Genomic DNA, 12,319 nt, shown 5'->3' with positions numbered 1-12,319 from the left:
TGCTGATTTTACTTTGATTTCCCAGGTGAAATCTTCACACTGTATGCTTTGTTTTGTACAAGCAACAGTTTAACACCCAAAGAAAATCAGTTTACTGCCATGTATGACAAAGAGAACAACAAATTCTTCCAGAAGGCGGGACCAGAGAAAGTTTGACATAATTCTTGAAATATAACTGAAATTATTACCCGATTATTATAGTAGTGGCAGTTTTTTCTCTCTGTGTAATAATCGTGTCAGCTCCACTTAAAGCAGACATAATGCATCACACAGATTTCTGTTCTGGCCATTGTAATGAGGCTGGAGTCTCACCTTCACCCTGCTGTGTATCTCCTCTCTTCCTCTCCACGGCTGCTCCCGTTTTCTCCTTATGAAAACAGGAAGAGGGTGTGTTTGGAGAACCAGAGCCTGAGGAGTCAAGCCGTTCACCAGTGACTTAAGCGTAGTCTTTGTGTGTGTGTGTGTGTGTAGGTGTGTGTGTGGTGTGTGTGTGCATGCCAGGATAATTGCTTTCAGGGAGCCTCTGAATGCCTTACCCTTGTTTCTTCAGCTCTTCAGAGATCTGCAGTGTTTGCTTTGGGCATTGTGCCCCAAAGGCAACATCTTAGGAAACACACACACACACACACACACACACACACACACATCTTAACTCTTGTGTACATGGCATCCTATCTGAAACATGCCGCTGCGTGTAGGCCTTTCACACATGACCCTATTACCAGCCGTCATGAAAAGTGTGAGCACTACCTATCTATCTGTCTGCCTGCTCACATGGACATTTTTCACTTGTTGACATCATTTACCGCATTATAGCTTCATTCCCTGCAATAGGCTCAACAGGGTCTCTTCCTGCGGTCTAGCAGGGGCTCCTGCACTGTTGAGTTGTGCAGGAATGTGAGAGCAGCATCGCAGGCGGACTACCAGCCTGTCAAAGCCCTGGTCTGGTGGGGGATTAAAGGTGAGCTGTGCCTCGCCCATTCCCCTCCCAGCAGGAGCTGTCATGCCGGCCGTGGCGTCCTGCCGCTGAGCCTCACTCCCATTGGGTGTAGGTCAGGGGCCAGCGTGAGGTCACACCGCTGGCTTCTGCAACTTCTACCGAGCATGCCCCTCTCTCACACACTGTACGACAGCTAGCATACATGGGATCTGACAACCCCACGCCTGAACAACAAAAGAAAAGAGGGAGGGCATTCTCTGCATGTACAGTGCTGTTGGACCGTATCAGTTTGGCCCTTTCATTACAATCTGGGAAGCTTTTATCACCAGATTTTGTTTTGTGATTCTGAGCTATTTCATTGCAAATATATTGCACGTAGCGTCTCCCAGTTGCTGCAAAGTTGCACAACCTTTCCATGGAGGATGGAATCACAGAAAATTTAATCTGTACCAACAGCATTTCGTGATTATATGACTAAGCTTACTAGCTAATTGCATGCTGGGGGTATTTTTTCGTCTGATAAGATGTTCCTCTGTGGAAACTCAACATACTTCCCTCATTTTCTGCCCCACGGTGCTTGTTAGCTGAGGAATTTGGTGGGTGTGTTTCTGAACAACCCAGGTCAGATAGATGCTGAAATGGAATGAGAGCTATGAGGAAAGTCTCCTGTATGGGAGGCAGAGATGTGAGCAGAGGGAGAGGAGCCAATGCGCAAAGATGAGGACAAATCTGAAGGTTGATGTACAGTAGTTTCTAGTAATGTCAGATTTGTGATCATTTGGTGCGTGAGTTCCCTCCCAGCAGCATTGTGGAGCATTAAAATTACATTTTGTGCTTTCTGTTTGTAATTTAATGCTTCATATGCAGCTGGAGTGAGAATATAGTGAGTTGATCTGCGGGGGCAGCTGGCTGTAACTTCAGAGGCTCTCAGTAATGACAGACAGCAGCTGGATGGCAGAGAGGGAAATCTCAGCGTCTGCCTTTGCAACTTTCTGGATATGATCTGCAGAGGAGTCTGCCTCGCGTAGCGTCTACCGAACAATAACAGCAGCGGTGGCCAGGCTATTAACAGAACTGTCCCTGCCTGAGCCAAGTGGTGCGTGCTCCTCCTCTACTACATCCACACTTACAATGTAATGCTGTAATCCTTCCTGTGAAATTTATTATGAAGACTATAAATCTTTCCAAACCTACCTCGCATTTCCCCTTTTAGCATTGCAGCTGGGGAGAATCCAGTTCCTCTTTCCCTTTTCCCTCTGCCAGACCAGCAAAATGTTTTCTCTGATGTTCCTCCACTGTGCTGTGACACTCTTTTGAACTACATTGTGCTTAGGTAAAGGTAAACTAACTCTGCTCTCTGCATGCCGTGCATGCAAATGGCAATTAAAGCAAGATTGGAGTCTGATAAGATTTAATCCTGCCGTACTCAGAAGACCTTTTACAGAACCTTTAGACATGTCAGCAGCATGTCTCTGCGGATGGCAATATCAGTCTTTGTTTCAGACTGAAATATCTCAACAGCTATTGGATGGATTACCATGAAATTTTGTGCAGACATTCTTTTTCAACAAACAAGGATTCCTACTGACTTAAGTGATGCCTTGACTTTTCCTGTGGTGTCACTATGAGATTGATATTTGGGGGTTCTGGTAAAAAATCAGTTATTTCAGTCATAGGATTTGATATAAAGATTCTTTCATCCTTCAGGGCGAATCTTTAAAACTTTGGAGATCACCTGACTTTCTATTTAGTGCCAATATCAGGTCAAATTTTAGTTTTAGTTTATTCTTCTATTCATGACAGCTGGAGCTGTCCCCAGAAATGTCCCCATTTTTAACTTTAAATTAAAAAAAGACTGGTGAGAAGAAGGAGAGGAGGAAGACGGGAAAGGGCAAGAGTAAGGGAGGAGGAAAAGTAAAGAAAGGATTAAAGAGACTTCCATGTGTTATTCTGAACAATAAAATACAAAAATGAGACAGGCAATGGGAATCTGTTGACCAAAGTATTGTATCTAACAGTGTATTATTTATTATTAAAGACTGGACAGGAAGCAGTCAAGTCTTATTAGTTAAGTTAACCTTAAACTGTTAAGAGTGCAAAGAGTGATCCAATTTCATCAGCTGGCATTCACTAAAGTTTATTACAGTGCAACCGTTACCATGATGAAAATACATGAAACCAGAACCGTCCCCTTTTTATTTCATAGATAAAAACATTGGACATTTTAATGAAACATTGACCAGTGAACTGGAAATGTCGGCTTTCATCTCAGAAGTCACCTTACCGAAAAGTGATAATATTCCCATAAACCTCGGCTGTCCTGTGTTTAGTACTATTAGCACATGCTGATGGTGAAACACTGTACCTTCTAAACATCAGTATTTCAGCATGATCACAATGAACGTGTTCGTATGCTGACATTAGCAGTTAGCCCACGCCTCAGCCTCACAGAGCCACTTGCATGGCTAAAGACTCTTTGAATACCTTCCACTCTGTAATTGGTCCTTTGACTGATGTTTTGACGCCGTTTCCACCTTCTTTTATTGATCTTATTTAGACACTCCCTTAAAGGTCAGAGGTCAAACCTGAGTAATGGAATCTATAGCCTGTAGTGATTGCAGTGTAGACCTGTTGACCTGGGCATTGTCTAAGTCAGCCTCAGGTTCAATAGCCTGACAGGTTGAGGTGAGTACGGTCAGCGGTGCTCTGTCACTTACTGCTCTCTGAGGAATGTTACATCCGTACACATGCATGCCTGGAAGGGGCCCTTAAAAGCAAAAGAGTCTAAAGTCAAAGTGTGGCATAAATTTTACTAAATTCCTTCTTCTGATGTGGTCAACTACGTCGCTGCAGTTGTACTACAAAGGAATTTGTGTTACACAATGTGTGAGGGCTTTACTGTGAGTAACCTGCTGTATGTCTGCATTAACACAGTCATATGTGCTGATTTATACAGTGTTGAAAGGATAAACATACACGGAAAGTGTTGGTCTTTCTTTTGCATGCAAGCACAATTTTATCACCTCTGGGCAGCACAGATGATAGCCTGACCAGCTGAGACGTTAACTGCTCTTGTGTTCACTTGTTAAATTAAATCTTTCCTGTTTGCGTCTTAATGCCCTGAACTGATTCCCAATGGGGTTTTGTCGAGAGTGCCAACACAGGAGCAAAGTTCATTCTCGTGCGAGCTGACGCCATTTTTGACATCTATCCACAAACAATGTCCAACACAATGGACTGTAGCCGTTTCACAGTTTCTCAGACTCACAGTGTTGCCTTCCAGTTGACCAGTTGACCACAGGAGAGTTCAGTCCCCAGACCCTGTGTGGTTTCCTCTGCCTGGCCAGGGAGGATACTTCACTACCTCCTGTTTACACTTTACATTGGGGGCCAAAGAAAGTGATGGGACTTGGGAGAAAAATGCCTTGACACAGCAGGGGGCACGCACAAGCAGCCTGTTTTTAGACTGGAGTCATCCTGCTATTGTGGGTGCTTTACCCAAGAGCGGCACATAAGTCGACAGGGGAAGAAACCCCACTGCACCGCTGCACACGGCAATCAGCGCCTGCAGGCCGGAGCTGATGAAGGATCATGTCTGCAAAGGAGAAACAAAAGGCACTCCAACTTCTGTGAACCTCCAGGCAGCTGCTTTACACTGTAAAACATTCCCAGCAAGACAGTTAATTCATGATGTTCAGAATGCACAAACATGCATGTGTGAGTTTCGGTGTATACCCAGTATTATTTGGTTCGAGTTGACCAATTAGTGTTGAGAGTCACTTGGAAACCTGTCAAATTAAACTTAAAAAAAGAAATCTTGGCTGAGGTTCCAACATTGTTTATTGTATGCTCTTACACTGACTTCCAAATTTGAATCAGTGAATCATCTTGCCCTAAATATGTACCAACCATGGGGTTTATCAGGCTGCGTTGTCCAGGGTGGAGGGACAGGGAGACAGGGTGGACCTGTGCGACCCTCTTTCTACATGAGAGGCTGGTCTGGACTGGGAGACAGATTTGACCAGTGCCCTCCTCTCTGCACCGAGGAGGTCCGGCTGATGGATGGGCTCTAATCAGCGGCAGACAGGCCTGCCACAGGAAACATCTCCCCATCACGTTTACGGAAACCAGCACTTCTCCAGAGACCTGCTGATAGCCACAGAGGGAGTGGGGGAGGGAGGCGAAAAACAATTGGATTCTCCTTTATTTTTTTACAAAGAAAATCAGCAGACTGTCCACTTTTCACTAACCAGAATATGATTTACAGGCCTGCTGCCAAATGGCATCCTAGAACAATACAGTAAACTGGAGCTTGATTGCCTTGGAAACAATTGCCAAAAACTTATTTTGGGAATGTGTGACTTGTTGTTTTCCCATTGCATTCTGTTCTTCTTGAAGCAGTGGTTTGACATTTTGGGATATACTGTACACTTTTTCGCTTTCTCAAGAGCTGAATGAGAAGTTCAGCCCCCCCCCCCCCCCCCCCCCCCCTACTTCTTTCCTGCCTCAGTTCATACCGTGATTACTCACCTGCACAAGGGTTAAATATGTAGCGTATTCATGCTAAGCCCCTCCTCTTCATGTGTGTCTACAGGAAGTCACACCTGTCAGATTTTGTTATGCACTCAGTGTCCTGGCCAAAGGGCTTTTCTGCCTCTGACAGGTGAGGCTTCTCTCCTGCAAGACAAATCCTCCCCAAAATCCCCCACCCCCCTATCCCTCGCCCCCCCCTGCATGTCAGGATGAGCAAGGCAATGGGTCGCCATCCGCTCTGCGTATGAATAGACCGGTCTGTCTGCCATGTTGGAATGCTGAGAGCTGTTTGCCTTTTGGGCCCGTGAAAGCTTGTCACTCCATATTGTGGTAGCAGAGATTATCCCTGAAAAGAGCCTGGGTGTCCTCCTTTCTCTTCCCTCCTCTCAAACTCCCTGACCTTGATCTTGCTGTCAAGCAGCCTCCTGCCCTCTACATAGACCCATGCAGTCACACTTGCACAGATGTGAGGAGGAGGCTCTGCCGCCCTTAAATTATATATGGAGGTTTCAGTGTGACCGAGGTTTCCACTTTAACATCATAGATTCATTTTGTAATTAGGTGGTTTGTTGATTGGGATATCACCTGCATTTCATTCATTGCATCATGTGTTGGAAAGTTAGTGGTCTGTACAGACTCATGAAAGAAAGGTAAGAGAGCAGGTTTGGGCTTGCCCTCTCAGTCGTAATCCTAAGGACCCTCAGGGTTGTACCCACCTCAGCCTTCTGTCAAAACACACAAAAACTCAGTTTCCATGATACTCATAAAAACAGGCACATAAGTTCCTTCAGGTTCTGCTCAATTTACAAATGAAATGCCTCAAACTTCAACTGACATTGACATGTAACGTAAAGTCTGATCTTTCAGGAGGAACCTGTAGAGCAAGGGTCATGCACCAGGGCACCCCTGTTTGATGACGACGTACCATCCCTAAACAAAGACCAACAAAGGCAGGAAGGGCTGAGCCAGTGAACCCTACACCCGGGCCAAACCACCGCATCCATCGTATGCATAGAGTGTCAGTGGAGTATGATGGGTAGCCCAGACTGTTTTTCCTGTTTTATTATTCCCTCTAAAAGGATTCCCCCTCTGAGAGCACTTTGGGTCTGGAGCATGTAAACACTCTCAATAAATGGCTCTGATGTGGATATTTAGACATCAAAAATGTGAAAGTGTGAATAAACAGAGTTAAACAAGCTGCTTAATGGGTGGACGAGGCCATTGTCTTACACTTTGGCCATTGTCATACACTTTGTTCTCCGTGACATCAAATGAAGGAAGGCTGAAAACAGGAGAGAGGGTCCCGGTTTTAAACCACACTTTAGTGGTGAGAGCCTACGGACGGCGGTGATTCGCAGTTTGGTTTGGATTAGTGGATAGCTGTGAAATTTTGTACAGACATTCATGGTCCCAGGAGGATATATTCTAATGACTTTGTTAATCCCCCCATGATGTCGGCTTTTAGTGAAATCAGTCAGTTCCTGGAAAGACACAATGTCAAGCGATGAGACCTCAGGCACAAATTCACAGTTTCAGGTCCTAAAATCTGTTGTCATCCTTCATTGTTTTTTTTCTTCCTCTTAATTTCTCCAAGATTCTCTAAATTTGGTTGCTATACTTTTTTTTTTTTTTAGGTTTAGGGTATCTTTTGCTTTTATTTAAAGCAACAGTGAGAGACAGCAAAGTCAGGGAGAGAGAGGGGGGATGGCGTGCAGCAATGGCCCAACGGGTGAGATTGAAACCTGGGTCCCTGCGGTTGAGACTAAGCCTGTGTGGTACACGTTCTACCAGGTGAGCCAATGGGATGCCCCCAAATGATTACATTTTTAAAAAACTGTCTTATATTGGCATAATCCTTGAATGTATTAAAATTAACATTGGTCCTTTTTATTTCTCACAGACATTCGTGGTCCCAGCAGAATGAATTTGAATGACTTCGAATGACATCTGCCATGATGGTTGGTTTTTAGTGAAACGTGTGAACAACTACTGGAAGGAGTTCCATTGAATTTCATACAGATTTCCATTTTGGAGATCATAAGTACAGCATGACATCGCTGCTACCACAGCTGTAAGACTCTAGCTGAAGTGTTCACCAGCACATTATAACACAGTGTAGGTGTATGTGATCAGTCGCAGACAAAGTGAAACTCAACGGTGTTGCTGAACAGTTTTGTGAGTGTGCCTGGCTGTCACAGTTGGACAGAAGATATCGTGTTTCGAGATGGTTCTTCCAGATTGTTCCACAGTATTATGACCATATGGAAGTCATGCGATGAAGGATGTCGCTGCAAAGATTTTTGAGGAGGCATGAGATCAAATCATTTTTCATATCCAGGGCAGCATTAGCCACAGCTATTGCACCTATCCCTTACCCTGCACTTATACACCACTGATTCATGTGCAGTATCATATTTTGGTACTGTATATGGATTAGTCCCATATGTATGGAAGCTTGTCACTTTTGAGTGATGTTAAGCTAAATGCTGCGAGTGTTTTCTGTGATGGTTAGCAGCAGATAAAAGGAGGGATGGTGTTGGAGCAGGAGGGATGTGGTCTGCAGCTGTCTGCTTCAGCTAAATCATAGCTGGATGAGTGTGAGGTGCAAACATTTGGCTTCATAAGGGATTGTGCTGCGAACCAATACATATGCTGGCATCATGGCCATCCTGCTACGTCTTTGTATGAAACATCCTGGTAGCTCAAAGGATTAGGCCACATGCCATATTATGTGAGTGTGGATCCAAGTTATCAACTTTATCATAGGCCATAGCATCTTTTCCTTCCCCTCCCACCTGTGTTATGCAATCTAAAGTCAAAAAAGTGTGTTCTTAAATGTCTTCCCTGTTCATTAATAATGCAAGAAGTCTTACTGAAGGCCTCAATCCTTGAGCGAGACGAAGTGCAACAACATGTGCTGAGTGCCGAGTATGCAGATCAACCCATTTTGGAGGCTGAAATAGTGCCGGGCTTTGTCCAAATATTTTCTTACAGTCCCAGCTTCTTTTTGGAGGCAGTTAGCCTTCCCACACGGGGCTCAGCAGAGTGACACATGGCTTTGACATTGACTTTAGGCCTGTTTTGGGATCGTTAAAGGCCAATTTGTCAGCATTCAACACGAGGCAGACAGTGAGATGTGTTTCAAGGGGGCCTCACATCTGGACCTTTTGTGTTTTAACAGTGTCCCGCTTCCTCTTTTAGAAACCTGAAGTACGTGTATAATGGGAAGGCCACGTTCCACAGCCAGTTGGTCTCGATTCATTAGCACACTCTGGCTGCGGACTCTTATTCAAACACAATCTATCCCTGCTGGCACAGTCCTACCCTGTGCGCACGCTCCCCGTTTCTTCCAGTCACATTTTATGATAATAATCATCAGTTGTATTAGGTTAATGTGATTATCAGCTGTCTGCTGAGTAGAGAAGAATAGTGTTATTAAGGGGAAAGCCTTGAAGAGTTTAACAGGAGTTGTACAGTAAGCAGAGATGGAGAGAGGCAGGACAAGGCCAGGGTCTGGTCTGGCAATCAGTCACAGAGAGGGCAGCTTGATTAAAGGAAATGGACTGAGTGGAAACTTTGAATGAGTGTTTTCAGTTGTGCTTTCAGCCTGTCTGGGTGATAGCAACAGCAAAACAGATGCTGAAACAATTACGGCAAGTCGAAGGATGTTTTTACTCCCACTCTGCGCCCCCCCACACCCACACCCACTCACACCCCCCCTCTCCTTCTCTCCCCATGTGATTGCAGATCAAAGTTGTCGACAGAGTGTAAAAGTTGATTTTATTGTTTGACTCCTTAAAGCAGTTGTCAGTTTTTAAAGGAGCTGTGCAGTGAGAGCCCAGACAGCCTCGGAATAGACACGTCCCTGGAAAGACACAATGTCAAGCAGTGGGATCTACTCAGGCACTGATGCACACGCAAGTTTCAGCTCCTAAAATCTCTGGTCATCCCGCCACATTTTTAGTCATATTCATGCCGTTTCACTTGGATATGTAAGACTGAGCTTTAATTTCCCTGAGATTCTCTAAATTGAGTCGCTTTAAAATTAATTGTTTAAAGCCAGCAAACGCACACAGTGTCTACAGTGTGTTAACATTAGCCACTATAAGCTATTGTTCCAACCAGACCAAACAGGATTACAGAGTTTAAAGTATATTAAAATTAACAATGGTGCTTTTTATTGCTCATGAATTCAACTTTTTAATTCATAAGAGGAAGAATACAGGAGGAAGAATACGCAGGTTGAATACACACAGACACACACACACTCCCTGTGGTTTGTTTGCTCTGAGCAGCGAGAGGGCCGGCCTTGTCTCTGAGGTGACTGATTTACAGTTTGTTGCTGTCTGTCAAACAGCTGACAGATGGGGAAAACAGCGCAGCCTCCGCCACACTGTCGCCACACTGTCGCCACTGTTAGATGCTTGGCAGTGTCAGCGGTGGCAGGAATGCTGAGCACCGCTCCTGAAGTTTGATGGGAAGGTTAACAGCGGCCATAAACGTGTAACAGTTGAGCATACATTTAATTGCTTTGCTCCTGTTCTGACCATTGAACCTGCTGAAAAAAGATATTTAACAGAGGTGACTGCAGGGCTGATCTGCTGCAGCTAAAGTGCATTCAGCAGCAGTTGGCACTGTATCGACAGTATACGGTAAATAAACACAGCTGCTCCAATCTGAAAGGGCTTTTTAAAACTCTTAGAAAAACATGGTCCTGCTTGGCACTGAAATAAGCACAGAAATGTAACGCAGGTCTTGAAATCATCATTTTGGCTGTAAATCTCTGAGATATAAATACTTTACAATATTCCTGGCATGCCCATAGTGTGGGAGACAACTTGCTACTGATTTTAGCAGTTTTTATAAAAGGCTCTTTAAGATTTCTCCCTGGCAAGGCTCCAGTTCTGGGTTGAACTTTCAGCACTTAGCCATAAACCAGTTTGTGCTTTTTGTGCCCGGCTGCAGGGAGCAAATTTTAGTCCTATAAAGACTAATTTTGGGGTAAAATGCAGTTTCCTCACTAAGCAGTTTCTCCCTCCTGGACTTTCTCAGTGTCAGTCATGTCTGTGACGGCTCTTTCATTCCCGTGCTGAAGGTAATGATCGTATAACAGACAAAAGTTCCGCTCAGACGTTGTGAGACTTTGGGTGGAAAGTCTGCAAAGCACCTGGTTTTCCCACTGTTTGGGTTTTCACTTAGACTTCTCATAACAGGGACAGGGTTTTTGGGGTCTCTGTGTCTCTAGTTTAAAAGAAAACAGGTAAGAACCAGAACCATGCTGGCACGGAGCGCTTATTGATTATGAGATCCAGACATTTCCTGCCACTCTGGAAGAGGTTTCTTAGTCCAACCATTAAGAATAAGCATCAAACATTAAAGTAACAGCCAGGATTTCCTAAAATCAGTCCAGATAACTGAATTTGAATATCCTGTTGTCACGTACTGTATACGACCTGTTTTAGAAGTAGCACGCAGTGAAGAAGCAATGAAGAGACTCTTGTAGCAGAGTCAGTAAAACGAAGGGAGAGACTAATTTCCTCCTAATTGAGCAAAGGGTTTTTGTTTTGTCAGGAGATTTTAGGACCAAATGGAGTCAGATTCCCGCAGGTCTCCTGGGATGATGGGAGGGCCAGGCTGGAGTCTAGTAGAGCCTGGAGATCCCAGCAGTCCCCCGGCTCCTTAATCCCTGTCATTAACTCTTCTACACAGAGAAAACCGGCCTGCCCGCTGCTCACTACCCTCTCATCAGCCCTGTCCTTTGTCCCTTTATTTCTTCCCTCACATCCTCTCTTTCATTAGACTCATTTCACGCTTCTTTATTTTCTCATGCGTTATTGTTTCCTACATTTTCTGCCAGGTTTCCTTCCTGACGGTCCCTGTGAGCGCAGGTGAGACATAAATCTTTAGGATTTCACCTGCAATTCATTAAAAACAATGTCTTGTCTTATAGAAACTTTTTAATTCAAGGGAAGAATGAGAAGATATGAGAAATGTTTGTGTCACATCTTATCACAAAACCACTGCTCTGACCTATTTTTACAGTTCTACTGTACAAAAACAACTGTCCGGGATGTATGTGGCAAGACAAAGAAATATTTATATTATCATTCAATCACGCCATCTACTAAATAAATAGCTTACCTTAAGCAGCTATAAAACAAAAGTCTGACAGAAGCATCTCAGTTGGAGAGGATAAACTGTCCTATTATAGCACATCCTGTGGTGCTTGCTGTTTTGTCCATTGACACACACAGTGTGGTGGGGAGATAGAGGATGGGTGCGGAGGTGGTCCAGGGTCCCGAGAAGGAAGAGGGGAAACACCTTGTGACCCCCTTGTTCCTGACCAAGCTACTGGAGGAGGTGTGGAGACAACAAGGATGGTCGAGCAGAGAAAACAGCTGGACAGCTGTTGGCTTTCATCCATCATTATAATAACCTGCTCCGATTTGTTGCCTTTTTTTGGGGGTTAGAAAAAATTCAAATTATATAGTATTGGCTGAAAATGAATTAAAATGTTCCAATAAAAACAAGTGGGACATATTATGCTCCTGTCCTCATTGTGTGTGTGTGTGTGTGTGTGTGTGTGTGTGTGTGTGTGTGTGTGTGTGTGTGTGTGTGTCATTTCTTGGCAGATGTACAAAAAGGAAGACAGATAAGTAATAAATAAACAGTCAGGATTTTGTTTCTCGTTTCAACATCAGCGATCGACTGGCAAACACGGCTGCAGTTTGGCCGTGACTGGGCCATGTTTGGGTTTTGATACAGATGTCAAACTCGACTGTCTCCCAGGCACAGACAGCATGACTTGTACTGCAGATAAAGCCTTTGCTCCAATTCAGCCATCCA

This window comes from Seriola lalandi, unplaced genomic scaffold (genome assembly GCF_002814215.2).
Source record: "Seriola lalandi dorsalis isolate HSWRI2012SDOR001 ecotype SW California unplaced genomic scaffold, Sedor1 jcf7180002054945, whole genome shotgun sequence".
NCBI classification, from domain to species: domain Eukaryota; kingdom Metazoa; phylum Chordata; class Actinopteri; order Carangiformes; family Carangidae; genus Seriola; species Seriola lalandi.
Note: the sequence above shows the minus strand (reverse complement) of the source record.